The sequence below is a fragment of the Daphnia pulicaria genome, chromosome 1 (assembly GCF_021234035.1).
Source record: "Daphnia pulicaria isolate SC F1-1A chromosome 1, SC_F0-13Bv2, whole genome shotgun sequence".
NCBI classification, from domain to species: domain Eukaryota; kingdom Metazoa; phylum Arthropoda; class Branchiopoda; order Diplostraca; family Daphniidae; genus Daphnia; species Daphnia pulicaria.
The window spans coordinates 20,046,726-20,065,755 of record NC_060913.1 but is presented as its reverse complement, the minus strand read 5'-3'; the positions used below and the strand labels follow the sequence as shown (position 1 = coordinate 20,065,755).

At 37.4% G+C, this 19,030-nt stretch overlaps 1 long non-coding RNA gene and 14 other non-coding genes across 15 annotated transcripts; 1 reads left to right on the top strand and 14 right to left on the bottom strand.

Annotated features, from left to right (window-relative positions):
- Positions 1-137: 137 nt before the first annotated feature.
- Trnal-uaa lies at positions 138-274 on the bottom strand. The gene is made up of 2 exons: positions 238-274; positions 138-182 (listed from the first exon to the last, which is right to left on the bottom strand). It is a non-coding gene; the product is annotated as a tRNA-Leu (tRNA).
- Positions 275-667: 393 nt separating this feature from the next.
- On the bottom strand, positions 668-739 carry Trnaa-ugc. Its single transcript has one exon. It is a non-coding gene; the product is annotated as a tRNA-Ala (tRNA).
- A 250-nt stretch (positions 740-989) lies between these two features.
- Positions 990-1,132, bottom strand: Trnal-uaa. The gene is made up of 2 exons: positions 1,096-1,132; positions 990-1,034 (listed from the first exon to the last, which is right to left on the bottom strand). It is a non-coding gene; the product is annotated as a tRNA-Leu (tRNA).
- A 717-nt stretch (positions 1,133-1,849) lies between these two features.
- Trnal-uaa lies at positions 1,850-1,986 on the bottom strand. The gene is made up of 2 exons: positions 1,950-1,986; positions 1,850-1,894 (listed from the first exon to the last, which is right to left on the bottom strand). It is a non-coding gene; the product is annotated as a tRNA-Leu (tRNA).
- Positions 1,987-2,379: 393 nt separating this feature from the next.
- Trnaa-ugc lies at positions 2,380-2,451 on the bottom strand. Its single transcript has one exon. It is a non-coding gene; the product is annotated as a tRNA-Ala (tRNA).
- Positions 2,452-2,701: 250 nt separating this feature from the next.
- Trnal-uaa lies at positions 2,702-2,844 on the bottom strand. Its single transcript has 2 exons — positions 2,808-2,844; positions 2,702-2,746 (listed from the first exon to the last, which is right to left on the bottom strand). It is a non-coding gene; the product is annotated as a tRNA-Leu (tRNA).
- Positions 2,845-3,561: 717 nt separating this feature from the next.
- Trnal-uaa lies at positions 3,562-3,698 on the bottom strand. Its single transcript has 2 exons — positions 3,662-3,698; positions 3,562-3,606 (listed from the first exon to the last, which is right to left on the bottom strand). It is a non-coding gene; the product is annotated as a tRNA-Leu (tRNA).
- Positions 3,699-9,393: 5,695 nt separating this feature from the next.
- On the top strand, positions 9,394-10,151 carry LOC124330298. Its single transcript, XR_006916834.1, has 3 exons — positions 9,394-9,559; positions 9,620-9,739; positions 9,805-10,151. It is a non-coding gene; the product is annotated as an uncharacterized LOC124330298 (long non-coding RNA).
- Positions 10,152-15,493: 5,342 nt separating this feature from the next.
- Positions 15,494-15,565, bottom strand: Trnaa-ugc. Its single transcript has one exon. It is a non-coding gene; the product is annotated as a tRNA-Ala (tRNA).
- A 786-nt stretch (positions 15,566-16,351) lies between these two features.
- On the bottom strand, positions 16,352-16,423 carry Trnaa-ugc. The gene has a single exon. It is a non-coding gene; the product is annotated as a tRNA-Ala (tRNA).
- A 250-nt stretch (positions 16,424-16,673) lies between these two features.
- On the bottom strand, positions 16,674-16,816 carry Trnal-uaa. The gene is made up of 2 exons: positions 16,780-16,816; positions 16,674-16,718 (listed from the first exon to the last, which is right to left on the bottom strand). It is a non-coding gene; the product is annotated as a tRNA-Leu (tRNA).
- Positions 16,817-17,209: 393 nt separating this feature from the next.
- Positions 17,210-17,281, bottom strand: Trnaa-ugc. Its single transcript has one exon. It is a non-coding gene; the product is annotated as a tRNA-Ala (tRNA).
- Positions 17,282-18,067: 786 nt separating this feature from the next.
- Positions 18,068-18,139, bottom strand: Trnaa-ugc. The gene has a single exon. It is a non-coding gene; the product is annotated as a tRNA-Ala (tRNA).
- A 250-nt stretch (positions 18,140-18,389) lies between these two features.
- On the bottom strand, positions 18,390-18,532 carry Trnal-uaa. Its single transcript has 2 exons — positions 18,496-18,532; positions 18,390-18,434 (listed from the first exon to the last, which is right to left on the bottom strand). It is a non-coding gene; the product is annotated as a tRNA-Leu (tRNA).
- Positions 18,533-18,925: 393 nt separating this feature from the next.
- Trnaa-ugc lies at positions 18,926-18,997 on the bottom strand. The gene has a single exon. It is a non-coding gene; the product is annotated as a tRNA-Ala (tRNA).
- Positions 18,998-19,030: the final 33 nt, after the last annotated feature.

Genomic DNA, 19,030 nt, shown 5'->3' with positions numbered 1-19,030 from the left:
CACTCTACCTCTGAGTTACAACCCCTTAACTTAGGCTCGTTTGCTTTGAGTGACTGTTAACGATTGCGACACGTATGTGTTTTCAATGGAGAAGAAGATTTAAAGTAAAAAAAGAATAAAACTTGAAAGTAAGGTTTTGTCAAGAGTGGGGTTCGAACCCACGCCTTCTTCGAAGACCAGAATGCCAAGTAACGGATATCACAAGATTACCTATAAATCTATTATTTGAATTAGAATCTTAAGTCTGGCGCCTTAACCACTCGGCCATCTTGACATTGTTATCGCAATGGCTACTTATATTGCAATGTGGCGTAAACTAGGTGTATTGAGAAGAGCACACAATTGTAACTATGACAGGGCAAAATATAAATAATTAATGGCAATTGTATGCTTTTCTGTTTAATTTTCGAGGATCATGGCAGGTTTAATCGACAGTGCCACAACCGAATGGCCGTCAGAAAATACCGCTGGGACGACAAAAGCCTTTTTCTACCAGTAGAAGAAAAAGAAGGATAAGAAAGATTATGCCCTTTCGTTTTGCAAGTACTGGTTTTATCACTGGGTATTTACACTTTTCACGAGATATTCGTAAGAATGTGGAATGTAGTTTCATTCCGTTGGCAGACATGACAATGATCTTTTTTTCAAAATGAAAGCGATTATGGTATGGAGTTGCGGAGGATTGAACTCCGGGCTTTTCGCATGCAAAGCGAATACTCTACCACTGAGTTACAACCCCTTGACAATCGAGACTACCAGTATGTTCCTGATACTTGCTTTTTACCTCTCGATTATTTGCACTACATTGGAGTTTCGGAGGATTGAACTCTGGTATTTTCACATGCGAAGCGAGCACTCTACCTCTGAGTTACAACCCCTTAACGTATGTCCGTTTGCTTTGAGTGACTGTTAACTATTGCGACACGTATGAGTTTTCAATGGAGAAGAAGATTTAAAGTAAAAAAGAATAAAACTTGAAAGTAAAGTTTTGTCAAGAGTGGGGTTCGAACCCACGCCTTCTTCGAAGACCAGAATGCCAAGTAATTTATATCACAAGATTACCTATTAATCTATTATTTAAATTTGAATTAGAATCTTAAGTCTGGCGCCTTAACCACTCGGCCATCTTGACATTGTTATCGCAATGGATACTTATATTGCAATGTGGCGTAAACTAGGTGTATTGAGAAGAGCACACAATTGTAACTATGACAGGGCAAAATATCAATAATTAATGGCAATTGTATGCTTTTCTGTTCAATTTTCGAGGATAATGACAGGTTTAATCGACAGTGCCACAACCGAATGGCAGTCAGAAAATACCGCTGGGACGACAAAAGCCGGTTTCTACCAGTAGAAGAAAAAGAAGGATAAGAAAGATTATGCCCTATCGTTTTGCAAGTACTGGTTTGATCACTGGGTATTTACACTTTTCACGAGATATTCGTAAAAATGTGGAATGTAGTTTCATTCTGTTGGCAGACATGACAATGTTTTTTTTTTTCAAAATGATTGCGATTATAGTATGGAGTTGCGGAGGATTGAACACCGGGCTTTTCGCATGCAAAGCGAACACTCTACTTCTGAGTTACAACCCCTTGACAATCGAGACTACCAGTATGTTCCTGATACTTGCTTTTTACCTCTCGATTATTTGCACTACATTGGAGTTTCGGAGGATTGAACTCTGGTCTTTTCACATGCGAAACGAGCACTCTACTTCTGAGTTACAACCCCTTAAATTATGCCCGTTTGCTTTGAGTGACTGTTAACTATTGCGACACGTATGTGTTTTCAATGGAGAAGAAGATTTAAAGTAAAAAAAGAAAAAAACTTGAAAGTAAGGTTTTGTCAAGAGTGAGGTTCGAACCCACGCCTTCTTCGAAGACCAGAATGCCAAGTAACGGATATCACAAGATTACCTATTTATCTATTATTTGAATTAGAATCTTAAGTCTGGCGCCTTAACCACTCGGCCATCTTGACATTGTTATCGCAATGGCTACTTATATTGCAATGTGGCGTAAACTAGGTGTATTGAGAAGAGCACACAATTGTAACTATGACAGGGCAAAATATAAATAATTAATGGCAATTGTATGCTTTTCTGTTTAATTTTCGAGGATCATGGCAGGTTTAATCGACAGTGCCACAACCGAATGGCCGTCAGAAAATACCGCTGGGACGACAAAAGCCGGTTTCTACCAGTAGAAGAAAAAGAAGGATAAGAAAGATTATGCCCTATCGTTTTGCAAGTACTGGTTTTATCACTGGGTATTTACACTTTTCACGAGATATTCGTAAGAATGTGGAATGTAGTTTCATTCCGTTGGCAGACATGACAATGATCTTTTTTTCAAAATGAAAGCGATTATGGTATGGAGTTGCGGAGGATTGAACTCCGGGCTTTTCGCACGCAAAGCGAATACTCTACCACTGAGTTACAACCCCTTGACAATCGAGACTACCAGTATGTTCCTGATACTTGCTTTTTACCTCTCGATTATTTGCACTACATTGGAGTTTCGGAGGATTGAACTCTGGTATTTTCACATGCGAAGCGAGCACTCTACCTCTGAGTTACAACCCCTTAACGTATGTCCGTTTGCTTTGAGTGACTGTTAACTATTGCGACACGTATGAGTTTTCAATGGAGAAGAAGATTTAAAGTAAAAAAGAATAAAACTTGAAAGTAAAGTTTTGTCAAGAGTGGGGTTCGAACCCACGCCTTCTTCGAAGACCAGAATGCCAAGTAATTTATATCACAAGATTACCTATTAATCTATTATTTGAATTTGAATTAGAATCTTAAGTCTGGCGCCTTAACCACTCGGCCATCTTGACATTGTTATCGCAATGGATACTTATATTGCAATGTGGCGTAAACTAGGTGTATTGAGAAGAGCACACAATTGTAACTATGACAGGGCAAAATATCAATAATTAATGGCAATTGTATGCTTTTCTGTTCAATTTTCGAGGATAATGACAGGTTTAATCGACAGTGCCACAACCGAATGGCAGTCAGAAAATACCGCTGGGACGACAAAAGCCGGTTTCTACCAGTAGAAGAAAAAGAAGGATAAGAAAGATTATGCCCTATCGTTTTGCAAGTACTGGTTTGATCACTGGGTATTTACACTTTTCACGAGATATTCGTAAAAATGTGGAATGTAGTTTCATTCTGTTGGCAGACATGACAATGTTTTTTTTTTTCAAAACGATTGCGATTATAGTATGGAGTTGCGGAGGATTGAACACCGGGCTTTTCGCATGCAAAGCGAACACTCTACTTCTGAGTTACAACCCCTTGACAATCGAGACTACCAGTATGTTCCTGATACTTGCTTTTTACCTCTCGATTATTTGCACTACATTGGAGTTTCGGAGGATTGAACTCTGGTCTTTTCACATGCGAAACGAGCACTCTACTTCTGAGTTACAACCCCTTAAATTATGCCCGTTTGCTTTGAGTGACTGTTAACTATTGCGACACGTATGTGTTTTCAATGGAGAAGAAGATTTAAAGTAAAAAAAGAAAAAAACTTGAAAGTAAGGTTTTGTCAAGAGTGAGGTTCGAACCCACGCCTTCTTCGAAGACCAGAATGCCAAGTAACGGATATCACAAGATTACCTATTTATCTATTATTTGAATTAGAATCTTAAGTCTGGCGCCTTAACCACTCGGCCATCTTGACATTGTTATCGCAATGGCTACTTATATTGCAATGTGGCGTAAACTAGGTGTATTGAGAAGAGCACACAATTGTAACTATGACAGGGCAAAACAATTTCCAAGCGATGTCTTTGTCTTTCAATCCTAATTCCTTGAAAATAAGGAATATAATTTGTTTTTATTTGTTACATGTTTTATATGAAATAAGATATTTACTTCAAAGTTAGCTTGTAAACTTGGAATCATATGATTGCCGTGCAATGGCATTTTGCCAGAAAGTTCAATTAATTTCCCTACACATCCAATAGGAGTGTAGAAATTTACAGCATTAATCTGCTTAAGAATATCAATAATTTCGTCCGTCGAGCGGTCGTGTTCTGTCCACATTTCGTTTTCCTTCTTCAATCTAGAGATCCATTGAGTAAGGGGAAAAAAAATGTATAGCCAACCATCGGAGACAGTATTTCTTTCACTTTCTTACAATACATCTTTTGATGATGATGATGATTTCTGTTTCATTATAGTTGAGTGCGCAGTCTTTGATGCTTTGTTGCCCACTTTTTCCTTGGGAAAATCAGATTTCTTTCCTTTCATTGTTTGTGAGACAAAATCATCATCGTCATTCAACATACAGATAACAAGTGTTAAGTTAAACACCGATCAAACACTAAAAACTACACTGACTTTAGTTATCTGACGAAATTAGAATACTTAATATATATATAAGAAAATAACGAATTAATTTACTATCTACATTTTCAATCCATAATTTAACGAAAGCAAACACATTTACAATAGAAAAATTTTACCTGGTGCTGCTGTGCTGACTGAGCTAGATTTTAAGATGTTTGAAACCGAAGCTTGAATTCTTTTCTGGGCCAAGATCTTTTAAGTTTTTTTTTGTGATTTTGCATGACTAATCAGTGCACCTTTTCCCATGTAACTCAAGAAAAATTTGTGGTTACACCACCGACACTTACAATATTTGTTCTCGCCTTCCATTTTTTCCATCCACTCACTAAAATCTGGGTAGAGCTCGGCATTTTGACAAAAATAAAAAATAATAATAACAATGTTATAATTAATGAATTAACAACGAATTTATTTAATTTGCTTATTTATTTTTTTCATTATTTTTCTTTATTTACTTTGCCAATGAATTTATAATTGAATTTACACTGATTTGAAAATGGGAAGTCTTGATTCAGCAGTTTTGATTGGCAGTCAATTACGGTTATTGCTGGTGGATAGAGTCCTCGCTGATGAAATTTACAAGAAGCAGAGAGAAAAAAACAAGATCCAATATCTCCACTGTTAACATGTAATCAGAAAACTGAGGAAATCCTTGGTATTGACTATTGATTTAAAAAAATGACAGATGATTCTAATACTATTAAGATGCAATATATGAATAAAATTATGCAATATTGTGACACAATTATTAGTTTCACTTCAGCACTGCTATTTGTCAGCAACTACACAAATGCTTTTTGATGCCCAAATATGGTAAAAGTAACACATATAAAAAACCAGCCTAGAGAGAAAAAAATTTAAGAACTGGAAATGTGTGACTAATTTTCACAGAACTACTTTACTTATTATTAGCAGTCATCGACGAACAAATGATATATTTGAATAACTCCTTACAGCTTTGATTTCCAATCTCATTCTCGAAACCAAGTCAAATTGCCATGTCGACAAATTCTTGAAAAAGTGTAATAATTACCCGCTACGAGCGCTTTTGGTATTTAAACATAGTCAATTTGCCAATTTTTTTTAAATCATAATAAAATATCTAGAAATTTTAAAACCACACATTATTCCATCTAAATTAGTAATGATTTCCATCTCATAATAATGATTTCCATCTCGCGGTAGCATCAATCGTCCCCAAAGCTCTGTTGCAGGCGGTGGTACTCCTTCTGTACTTCATGGTTATCGCACCAAATAACTGTTCTTTGATAGAATCTTCGTCCACGCAATCCTAATGAGCTCATTCATATGACTTTTTGCATTGAATATTTGAATTAAAGGCGAATTGCTCGTTGAATAGGGCCTTTGACAAACTAAACATCAATATTCTTGATCGTCTACGTTAGGCCCAATAGTCTTAGTCCATTTTTTCATTTTTTTCTTTCTTCGGTACAGTTCTCTTGGTAGAGTTCTTTTGTTAAGCAAACAACTTTTTTTTAACTTTCTCAAAAGTCTTCTCTTTCACTTTTTCAATCATTTCTTTAACAGGAGTGCTGGTTAGAATAGCCGTCTTTCGTTGTCTCGGAATTTGAACAGCCGTCTTTGTAGGCCCTTGGGAAGAGGAAATTATCCAACACTGATCCGTCTGTTGTTGCTTGTGATGATACGGATGTATGCCTACTTGGAGATGATGATCCTTGCTCAACCAAAAAGGCATTTATTAAATCACCTACGGGTATCTCTTAAATTGGGATCACATAGATTTCTTCAAGCGTATTAGGAGGCAAAAGCAACGATTAAAATTTGTTTGTCTGGTTTTGGTTTGGTCGATCTGTCACCATTGACGGAACAAAGTCCTCTTCGGTGAGAATGTTTCGATTGTAAGGGTCACACCTGCTTTTTCAAATCCAGCCATAATGTTTTTGGGTGTGATAGGACGTGGAAGAGCCTTCTTCACAATTCCTGGAACATGACGGATGGCCTGGATGATTCTTCAGCCAGGCTTCTATAGCTCCGTTTACATAATTTTTCAGTGGGCCATAAACTGATAAATGCAGTGGTTGAAGTCGATGAAAAGGAAAACATTATAATGCCATTTGCCTTGGCATAATTAAGTCCTTCCACGGGCAAATGAAATCCATGGTTGTCCACAAAGCCGGTTTATCTACAGATGGGCGAATATGTTTGACGAGGTGTTCTAAGAACAACACGAAATCCTTTTCCGTCATCCAACCAGATTTTGTTGTTGAACCGCTAGACCGTAATGGGGCATTCACGAAAAAATTGTCTTTCATATGCACTCTTTGAAATAAGAATGAATCAATATTAGGCTAGGCCAACTAGAAAAAATAATGATTCTACTCCCTATCTTGGGGAAAACAAATGGGGAACACTATTCCCTGCAACACTGACAGCCATCAGAGTGACTAATGTGCCTCAACTACTTTATTGATTATACTGACAGATTTGAACAGTTGGCGTATGTTACACAGTCAAACGTTCATCACTGGACTACGTACTCGTAGCCTTTCAGTTTTTACATCGATTTTTTTTTCTACTTGGCAGACGGGGAGGGGCCGAGGGGGGGGGGCATTTTTCCCCTATAATTAAAGAAATCATCAAATCAATTAATTATATAAATCATCAAGGAATATACATAAAAAAGCGTTCATAGAAACTCTTCCCGGAACTGTGAAACACCACGTTAAGCGGGACAGAGTGAAAGAACATTATTTAAGGTCATTGAAATAGTTCGAAGTCTTTGAATTGTAACTTTTTCCATTGCCAACAAATGTTTAATTTAGTTACACGAATTTCAGTTTATATTTTAATAGATCGGTGTCAAACCGAGATAAGGTATAAAGATCGGAAAATTTACGTCCAGAAGTTCCGTGCAAATAGTGTTTCTACAAATATCCGAGGATGATAGCTCCAGGGTTTACCTTCCACCGTGTAACTTGTTATACCAAAGACAAGACGTAAGGGAGTTTCCTGAACTTGGAAAGTTGCGGATGTTCCTAAACGGCATTTCACACCTTTTTATGATGCGATTATTGGAAAACAGCCTTTTTCCACACAGAAAAAATTTAACCCACACTTTACTCCAATTACAAGTGTGGAAATGGAATTCCCCGCTAAAAAGTGTGGGTACCCACTTATAAGTGGACTATTCCTGTTTGGGGCACACCCAAATAAAGGTGTGCCTCTCCACTTAGGGCCTAAGTGTGGTTAATTAATTGTAATTAAAAAACCACATTAAGTGGGCAAAAAAGTATGGAATAAGTGTGGGTACAATAAATGTAAATACTTAAATATGTGATTTAATAAATGTCTTTATTGAAAACATGACATCATTCGTACAAAAAGAATCGGGATTGCGGTACACATACAGAACAATACTACGTTTTAATGATTAAAAACTGATTGTTTAAAAAATTGTATTAAAACTGATTGTATTAAAAACTGAAGTTGACTTGATTATGAAACAATATGTAAAATCACTTCGAAAGTCATTCCATGTGAGTTGCAGAACGAGAGACAATAACATTAATGCCTGTGACCTAATTCAGTAATCAAGAGCCTCATCGCTTGCAATGTGTTCGGGTGCGTTGACAAAATCTTGATTTGACGCGCTTATTTTGCCTCTTTTACTAAAAAAATCTCGAAAACCGCTTTTATACTGAGAATATTCAAGACAAAAAAATAGAAATAAAGAAAATAAAACATTAAATTTTCTAGAGCATTATCATTCTAGATGAATAACTTTTTCTTCAATCACCAAACTGAAATAAATAGGGTGCTCCATCGTCCCGGTGACAGCAAGGAATGACTACTTATGGTATGTAGAATTTTTCTCTAAGCCAAGGTTGAAATGCAATAATTTTCCTATGGCAAAAGAAAACCGAGCGTTTCGATTAAGCATTTAAAAAAAGTAATCACCCTTTCAAAAAGGAAAAGGCGACCTAGTTTATAGTCAAAGCTGGCTTTTTTAGCTGAACAATTTAATTCCTTTTTTCATGCGTTGCAAATGCTTCATTGTTCTCAATGAGGTTTTTAACAATCTGTCTTCCAAGCTTGTCTGAATTTAGAATTTCTATTACTTTTATCTTATCCTACATGAAATTCATGTTAGCTGAATTTTCGTAAAACACAAAAGATATTTAAACCAAACATACCTCTTGAAGCACCTGCTGTGAACTTGGCGGCTTTTCAGTCACGAGATTTTATTTGCTTGAAAGTAACACGTTTTCACAGGGAATCTTTCATCCTCACATCCATCACCAGGCCCAGCACTGCTGTAAGTTTCTTTACGCCGATTGAACACTTCATATACTTACTGCTGGGTGGTTGCACTGTTGTTACTACGCAATACTTCCATTAAACGTCGTTTATACTTAGCAGCTGGACAAAATCTTGAAACCCGTGCCAGCCAGGCAGCCAATTCTGTGTCATTCAGCAGCAGGAAAGATTAACCGTTAATTTCGTTTCTTGTTGAATTGTAGTTAAGAAAAATTGGATTATAATTTCAGATCCATAATAATTATTGTTAAATTACTTATATATAAACATTTAAGTATCTCAGTAACGTTTTCTCCAAATCTCTTTGATTTTAAAAAAGCATTCCACTTCATTTGCACTCCACATTTTCATACCATTACAGTTTTCATCCATTTTCTGCAATATACCTCTTGCACATTGCGGATAGCAGGATTCTTGTAGTCCGACAACGCTGCAATCCGCCATATTGAGAAAACCACACCCTTTTTTAACACTGTCTCTTATGGAAGTATTATTTTAAAGTGTTTTTTCTCTTTACTGGTTAACAACTCCGACCAAAGGATAGAATTGAAAAATACTGCATCATTCAGGTAATCCGTAGCATGTAAGTTTTCCACTATTGAAGTAGTGGAAGTCATATTACTAAAATGTTTTGTATAGGGCATCCCCTAAAATGTCAACGTTTTATAAGAAGTGTGTTGTCAGAGGTTGTCCAAACAATGCAATAGTGAGTTGGATACAAGTCAGTTGGCGTAGTACGATTTTTTGGTGTTCCTGTCTCTCCAGATAACAAATACCCATCGGACTCAATAATTATCCAACAAAGAAGAGAACTGTGGTTAGCTAGATTAAACATCAGTGATGCTAACATCAAAACAAAATACTTAGTGTGTAATCGTCATTTTATATCTGGTAAGCTCCAAATATTGTACTTAACTCATAACCATTTGTAAGCTTATTTTACTGTATTAGGAAAACCAAGCTACTATTTACATAAAAATCATCCAGATTGGGCTCCTTCATTATCATTGATCAAAGCTATCACATATAGCACTCGTTTACAGAGAAGAGTGCTGTATAGCTACAACAGAGGTATACATTAGAAATTTTTAAGTTCATAGACATTTTAGAAATTAAATAGTGTATCGTTGTTGCAGAGGCTATGGTTATGCACACTTTAGCAAACTATACACAACATAAAAAGGAAGATAATATCAACATTACGATATACACAGTCTTCATCCCTTTGAGGTTAGTGAAAATCTGAATTCAAGTGAAGTTCTACTTACTGAAGAACTTCGAGATTCTCCAATGGACCTGTCAACATCAAAACAGTCCCACATCCTGGTCGACGAAGAACCGTCACCAAGTGAACACTCACCACAATTGGTGAGTGACTTACAAAATCAAATCTAAAAGTTAACAGCGCAACTTGAAAAAATGAATGCAGACTACATCTCACTCAAGAAAGAATTTGCTATGTATCTTGAAAGGCCAATAACATAAAATTAAAATACATAAAATACATTTCAAAAATATATTTTCCGTGACAGATAACTCTGTCTTTTGTGCATTGATCAATTTAGCTGCAAATAACACAGCACCAACGTGGTTAAAGCATTCACTAAGGCTATAAGAAAATATATACAGTTAATAAGGACAATAAGACTAATAAGGTTAATAAACTAAAAGACATGGAATGATGTACTTTTGCAGTACAAATTACAGTTAAGTTGCTCAATTTTAAACATTTGAAATAAAAAAATAATCCTTCCCCAGCGATTATTTTATAAGAACTACAACTTTTGTGATTCTTCATTCCGCTATCAGTGTAGAGGCTCTTGCCATAGACTAGATAGTTCCATAGACCACCTCTTTCATCTGGTGGAATAACATTATCTATATCCCGTCCAGAAGACCAGAATGTGTTGGATATTGTGTAAGGACAATCACAACCAATGTCAGCCAACTTCGAAAGATAGCGTTCTTTTGCCTTGGTTGGCAAACTATCTGAATAGCTGAAAAGGTCAAATAATTCGATTACAGCATTTACCACCAATTCCTCGTCACACATTACGATCTAAATAATTTGAAAAAATGAATTACCAAGTGTTTAAGTGGGAAAATGTAACAAATTAGATGTATACTATACATGTTTGGCTCCTACATATGTAAACAATGCCCATATGCCCTGTACAAAACATTTTATTAATATGACTTCCACTACTACAATAATGGAAAACTTACATACTACGGATTACCTGAATGATGTAGTATTTTTCAATTCTATCCTTTAGTCGAAGTTGTTAACCAGTTAAGAGAAAAAACACTTTAAAATAATACTTTTATAAGAGACAGTGTTAAAAAAGGGTGTGGTTTTCTCAATATGACGGATTGCAGCGTTGTCGGACTACAAGAATCCTGCTATCCGCGATGTGCAAGAGGTCTATAATTTTTAGTACTTTAGAGTTTAGTAATTATTTTTGATGATTCAAAGGGGGCAAACAGACAAAACGATGTTTGATCTGAATCTAATGTGTGAATTGAAATAGAAAATTACTATATAATGTGACGGAGGTTCCCATATTTGTTTGAATCTACAGTTAAAGTTTTAACAAAATCAAGTGGCTCAACAGACCAACATTCTAGAATGTTCAATACTATGTTTTTTTGTGAGTTCTCTCTTCAACAAGGTACGAGTGATATTTAGTATTGAAAGAGATTGTTTTTAAAACAGACAAAACGAGTAAAATTTGAGATTTGGTTTTGACAATAACATTTCTAATTACAGAAAATTTGGGTAAACTTGATTCTGTTTCGTAACTTTTTTTAATAACTATAATACCCCCAGGTCGGTACTCCCGACCGCCCAGTTAAACCCAATTTGGTACTGAACAAACGTCGGAAGGATTCAGTGAGCACTCCTGATCGAGAAATACAGAGAGCGATTTGATAACGTCATAATGGGGACATTTTTTTCTTCCCGGGTGGGCCCACAATAATTTTCGTATTAAACATAATTCTCAGCCAAGTTTAAATAATTGAAACTCTGCACATGACACGCCAAAGACTTACAAATATTTGTGAAATTTTCAATGAACTGTGCACGACGTTTTAAGATTATAAATAAAAGATTCGAATCTCATGCACCAGTACCTTGTAGGTCACCCATATAGTTTCATCATGTCAGGGTAATGCATCAAGTGGTGCATTTTATTAATAGATTTGTAAGGATCGGCTGAACTATATGTATCTGTCATGTACTGTGTCCGGAACCAGCCACGGGAGCGCACGAGCAGCTAGCCAAGTATAGCGGCGCATCTACAGTTGTGCGCGCATGCGCAACCCGCGCTCATACGCAGTGCACGCGCACGCGCACCACGGACGCGCGCAGTTCAAGTGCGAGTGCACGCGTGCAGCTTAAGTGCGGATGCACTCACGACCTTTACAGCAACTCCGTCCACCACCGTCTACAGTTCAACGGCGACACCGGCGTGACCTAAATACCCAGACGATGACTCACGATGACTCACGCGTCTCGGGCAGTATAAAAGGCCCCGTGTTTCCCTCCAGAAGGCAGTCTGCTCCGGACTCGCCTCTGGTAATATAAGCCTTAACTATCTCTTGTGGTCTCTTGTGAACTGTATGCTTGTACTGTATGTGTAGTGTTAAAGTGTAATACATAAGCGTCATCCTCTGATGATCACTTATGTGTTATTTAGTATAAGTAAAAGTAAGGTCTCGAACGACCCTTACAGATTGGACACCAGGAAATAAAAAATTGAATTGCTCAAATATCCTTGATATCATAACCTTCAAGATATTACAATAATTAAATTGTGCGTAATATACACAGTGTGCAATTTTGAAAGCTGGAGAAAAGATAATATCACAAATCGAAATAAACTAAAGTAACAAATTATAGTGTGGGTAATCTTTAGATATTCTATCCCCAAACATTAACGGGAAATTTCGAGCGGTGCATAGACTTTGATTAGCACGCTGCTTTAACTTCCTCGTTCAAATTAGCATCCGTGAATCGAGGGCTTGCTTAGTTAGTTGAGTCGTACCTCCCGAAACGAAATGACGCAATTCTTTCATTTAAGCACAGCGCATTGAGTCCGTAATCTTTTTTGTTAATGTTCTACTCTTCAATGCCCAATTTTAACAAAAAAGGGCCAACTTCTTCTGGGATGTCATGCATACAATCAAATAAAAGGTTTTCCCTGAAATGAACAAAATTTCTTTGATTTAAAGGACACACACCCTTTACTCCTGTACTTCATTACCACTCGGAAATTAACAAACGCATCCTGCGCCTGATAATCAAGTGATTACTTCGTTCTAAACACGACGTTGTCTGTCGTTCCATGTTCTCAAATTTCATTTATACTGATGTTCTAGACACGACGCAACTTTTAAGCTGATGAACTCATAAAACCACCAATTTTATGTGCTCCCTTTGTCTCGGCACAGAAAGTAACCAATTTTCCGTGGACATGGAAACCAGAGCGGTGAGGAATGTCAAGCAACATCCTTTCATCGGATTTCAAAATTAAAAGTTCTTTAATGAATTGTTCAATTACAAAATCAAACTCCTGTTCCTTTAAATCTTTAATTTTCACAGTGCAAAAGGAAACATGTTTTTTACAAGAATTTTCAGGTAATTGGATATTAAATCTTACGTGCACATGGTGTGGTGACGGCAGCGGCGTTTCCTGATACTGTGGAGCTGGATGTTCCGGCTCCGGGTGTATCTGTGAATCTCGTCTCTTTTCTCTCGCATAGTGCCGTGTTATGTCTACCTCCACATCGATTACAGTTTCGTGGTGAAGTATAATCTTTGTTTTCGTGACGTTCCGAAACATTTGGTACATCTCTGAAGCTCTGCTATGACTTCTTTTCTTTCTTTTACATTTTTGGGGCATTTTGATGGCCAATGCCCTTGGTTGGAAAAAATACAAGGTCTGTTGAAGTCTCTCGCCCCTGTGTTGGAAGGAGAAAAATTAGTTTGTGGTTTTTTATTCTGTTTTACCGGGTTAGTCGAATTCACTCTGACTCCCGTTGCTAATTGCGAGGCTGTAGCTGGAGACGTTGTTTGTTTTTGCTAAAGATTGTTTTGAGCTTGTTTTGGTATCTCGGCCACTTTCAATCCGCTGAATCTTTCGGCTGCTTGTGTTTGCTCACGGATGAATTTAAGCGCACAATCAATGTCTTTCGAATCATTGGCTTCTTTTTCCGTCCAGTTTTCGTAGAAAATCAACTTGGTCCCCAGGAGGCTTCTGTAGGTTGTTTTCCCTTTTCCAAGAGTCTCCAGTGTACCAATGTGGGACTGGATTGTGAGTTGAAGGTTTCGCAGAGCTGCGAAATCCTTCGCATCTTTCACCGGCTGTAGAGAATCCAATTTGTCAAAATTGGCGTTGATTAGCACATCTTTTTTCCGTAAGCCTGAGACAAGATTACCTATTAATCTATTATTTGAATTTGAATTAGAATCTTAAGTCTGGCGCCTTAACCACTCGGCCATCTTGACATTGTTATCGCAATGGCTACTTATATTGCAATGTGGCGTAAACTAGGTGTATTGAGAAGAGCACACAATTGTAACTATGACAGGGCAAAATATCAATAATGAATGGCAATTGTATGCTTTTCTGTTCAATTTTCGAGGATCATGGCAGGTTTAATCGACAGTGCCACAACCGAATGGCCGTCAGAAAATACCACTGGAACGACAAAAGCCGGTTTCTATCAGTAGAAGAAAAAGAAGGAGAAGAAAGATTATGCCCTATCGTTTTGCAAGTACTGGTTTGATCACTGGGTATTTAAACTTTTCACGAGATATTCGTAAGAATGTGGAATGTAGTTTCATTCATTGATTATTAATCATTTCCTATCATTTTCCTATCATTTAATTAAAGAAGTAATGAAAAACGACAATTCGAATGTCAATTAAACGAGACTCCATTTTTTGGAGATACCGAGATTTGAACTCGGGACCTTAGGGGTAGGAGAAAACTCCCGTATCCACTAGACCGGGACTGGGATACTGGGAAAGATAGTCTGATTCCATATTTTCTCTTTTAGACTTACGATGTCAGGGTGAAGGGCATTGGACTAAATAATAACTTTCTTGTTTCGTTTTTATTTTTAAAATAAAACTTGTTAAATAACTCAGTGTTGGTCTAGTGGTTACGGTAGTTTTCTCCTACCCCGTAAGTCCCGAGTTCAAATCTCGGCATCTCCAAAAAATGAAATCCTGTTTAATTGACAATCTAGTGGTCGTTTTTCATTACTTCTTTAATTAAATGATAGGAAATGATTAATAATCGCCAATGAAATGATTTCATTGACATCACGACATTCGGTCAAAATTGAATTGCATGAAACGTGATTCAAAGCAACATTACGATAACTTTGAATTTTTCCCACTTTATGGTGCAGGATTTGGACAGCTTTTTCCTTTTCTTGTCACTTGTCGAAATATTGACGGTGAGCCTAGGGCCTAAGACCTAAGGCTATTGCAATGCGGTTATTCGTTTTTACCCGCAAAGGAAATTCCAGACAGCCTGTCTGGTTTCATTCATGAATTTTTTTGGGGGAAAGGCATGACCGGTGGCTAAATGAACCTATTACTCCTTTTCCCTTCTTCCCACCTTTCGCTTTGTTCTTAGCCCCCAAAATTAGGACTAAAAAGCCTCACATAGTTCCCGCATGACTGATAGGTGGCTTTTAGGTTGTTCGGATTTTTTTGGACCATACTGTACGTAAGAATGTGGAATGTAGTTTCATTCTGTTGGCAGACATGACAATGATCTTTTTTTCAAAATGAAAGCGATTATAGTATGGAGTTGCGGAGGATTGAACTCCGGGCTTTTCGTATGCAAAGCGAACACTCTACCACTGAGTTACAACCCCTTAAGAATAGAGACTATTAGTATGTTCCTGATACTTGCTTTTTACCTCTCGATTATTTGCACTACATTGGAGTTTTGGAGGATTGAACTCTGGTCTTTTCACATGCGAAGCAAGCACTCTACCTCTGAGTTACAACCCCTTAACTTATGCCCGTTTGCTTTAAGTGACTGTTAACTATTGCGACACGTATGTGTTTTCAATGGAGAAGAAGATTTAAAGTAAAAAAGAATAAAACTTGAAAGGAAGGTTCTGTCAAGAGTGGGGTTCGAACCCACGCCTTCTTCGAAGACCAGAATGCCAAGTAACGGATATCACAAGATTACCTATTAATCTAATATTTGAATTTGAATTAGAATCTTAAGTCTGGCGCCTTAACCACTCGGGTACTTGACATTGTTATCGCAATGGCTACTTATATTGCAATGTGGCGTAAACTAGGTGTATTGAGAAGAGCACACAATTGTAACTATGACAGGGCAAAATATCAATAATGAATGTCAATTGTATGTTTTTCTGTTCAATTTTCGAGGATCATGGCAGGTTTAATCGACAGTGCCACAACCGAATGGCCGTCAGAAAATACCACTGGGACGACAAAAGCCGGTTTCTATCAGTAGAAGAAAAAGAAGGAGAAGAAAGATTATGCCCTATCGTTTTGCAAGTACTGGTTTGATCACTGGGTATTTACACTTTTCACGAGATATTCGTAAGAATGTGGAATGTAGTTTCATTCTGTTGGCAGACATGACAATGATCTTTTTTTTCAAAATGAAAGCGATTATAGTATGGAGTTGCGGAGGATTGAACTCCGGGCTTTTCGCATGCAAAGCGAACACTCTACCACTGAGTTACAAACCCTTAAGAATAGAGACTACCAGTATGTTCCTGATACTTGCTTTTTACCTCTCGATTATTTGCACTACATTGGAGTTTTGGAGGATTGAACTCTGGTCTTTACACATGCAAAGCGAGCACTCTACCTCTGAGTTACAACCCCTTAACTTATGTCCGTTTGCTTTGAGTGACTGTTAACGATTGCGACACGTATGTGTTTTCAATGGAGAAGAAGATTTAAAGTAAAAAAGAATAAAACTTGAAAGAAAGGTTTTGTCAAGAGTGGGGTTCGAACCCACGCCTTCTTCGAAGACCAGAATGCCAAGTAACGGATATCACAAGATTACCTATTAATCTATTATTTGAATTTGAATTAGAATCTTAAGTCTGGCGCCTTAACCACTCGGCCATCTTGACATTGTTATAGCAATGGCTACTTATATTGCAATGTGGCGTAAACTAGGTGTATTGAGAAGAGCACACAATTGTAACTATGACAGGGCAAAATATCAATAATTAATGGCAATTGTATGCTTTTCTGTTCAATTTTCGAGGATCATGGCAGGTTTAATCGACAGTGCCACAACCGAATGGCCGTCAGAAAATACCACTGGGACGAAAAAAGCCGGTTTCTATCAGTAGAAGAAAAAGAAGGAGAAGAAAGATTATGCCCTATCGTTTTGCAAGTACTGGTTCGATCACTGGGTATTTACACTTTTCACTAGATATACGTAAGAATGTGGAATGTAGTTTCATTCTGTTGGCAGACATGACAATGATCTTTTTTTCAAAATGAAAGCGATTATAGTATGGAGTTGCGGAGGATTGAACTCCGGGCTTTTCGTATGCAAAGCGAACACTCTACCACTGAGTTACAACCCCTTAAGAATAGAGACTATTAGTATGTTCCTGATACTTGCTTTTTACCTCTCGATTATTTGCACTACATTGGAGTTTTGGAGGATTGAACTCTGGTCTTTTCACATGCGAAGCAAGCACTCTACCTCTGAGTTACAACCCCTTAACTTATGCCCGTTTGCTTTAAGTGACTGTTAACTATTGCGACACGTATGTGTTTTCAATGGAGAAGAAGATTTAAAGTAAAAAAGAATAAAACTTGAAAGGAAGGTTCTGTCAAGAGTGGGGTTCGAACCCACGCCTTCTTCGAAGACCAGAATGCCAAGTAACGGATATCACAAGATTACCTATTAATCTAATATTTGAATTTGAATTAGAATCTTAAGTCTGGCGCCTTAACCACTCGGGTACTTGACATTGTTATCGCAATGGCTACTTATATTGCAATGTGGCGTAAACTAGGTGTATTGAGAAGAGCACACAATTGTAACTATGACAGGGCAAAATATCAATAATGAATGTCAATTGTATGTTTTTCTGTTCAATTTTCGAGGATCATGGCAGGTTTAATCGACAGTGCCACAACCGAATGGCCGTCAGAAAATACCACTGGGACGACAAAAGCCGGTTTCTATCAGTAGAAGAAAAAGAAGGAGAAGAAAGATTATGCCCTATCGTTTTGCAAGTACTGGTTTGATCACTGGGTATTTACACTTTTCACGAGATATTCGTAAGAATGTGGAATGTAGTTTCATTCTGTTGGCAGACATGACAATGATCTTTTTTTTCAAAATGAAAGCGATTATAGTATGGAGTTGCGGAGGATTGAACTCCGGGCTTTTCGCATGCAAAGCGAACACTCTACCACTGAGTTACAAACCCTTAAGAATAGAGACTACCAGTATGTTCCTGATACTTGCTTTTTACCTCTCGATTATTTGCACTACATTGGAGTTTTGGAGGATTGAACTCTGGTCTTTACACATGCAAAGCGAGCACTCTACCTCTGAGTTACAACCCCTTAACTTATGTCCGTTTGCTTTGAGTGACTGTTAACGATTGCGACACGTATGTGTTTTCAATGGAGAAGAAGATTTAAAGTAAAAAAGAATAAAACTTGAAAGAAAGGTTTTGTCAAGAGTGGGGTTCGAACCCACGCCTTCTTCGAAGACCAGAATGCCAAGTAACGGATATCACAAGATTACCTATTAATCTATTATTTGAATTTGAATTAGAATCTTAAGTCTGGCGCCTTAACCACTCGGCCATCTTGACATTGTTATAGCAATGGCTACTTATATTGCAATGTGGCGTAAACTAGGTGTATTGAGAAGAGCACACAATTGTAACTATGACAGGGCAAAATATCAATAATTAATGGCAATTGTATGCTTTTCTGTTCAATTTTCGAGGATCATGGCAGGTTTAATCGACAGTGCCACAACCGAATGGCCGTCAGAAAATACCACTGGGACGAAAAAAGCCGGTTTCTATCAGTAGAAGAAAAAGAAGGAGAAGAAAGATTATGCCCTATCGTTTTGCAAGTACTGGTTCGATCACTGGGTATTTACACTTTTCACTAGATATACGTAAGAATGTGGAATGTAGTTTCATTCTGTTGGCAGACATGACAATGATCTTTTTTTCAAAATGAAAGCGATTATAGTATGGAGTTGCGGAGGATTGAACTCCGGGCTTTTCGTATGCAAAGCGAACACTCTACCACTGAGTTACAACCCCTTAAGAATAGAGACTATTAGTATGTTCCTGATA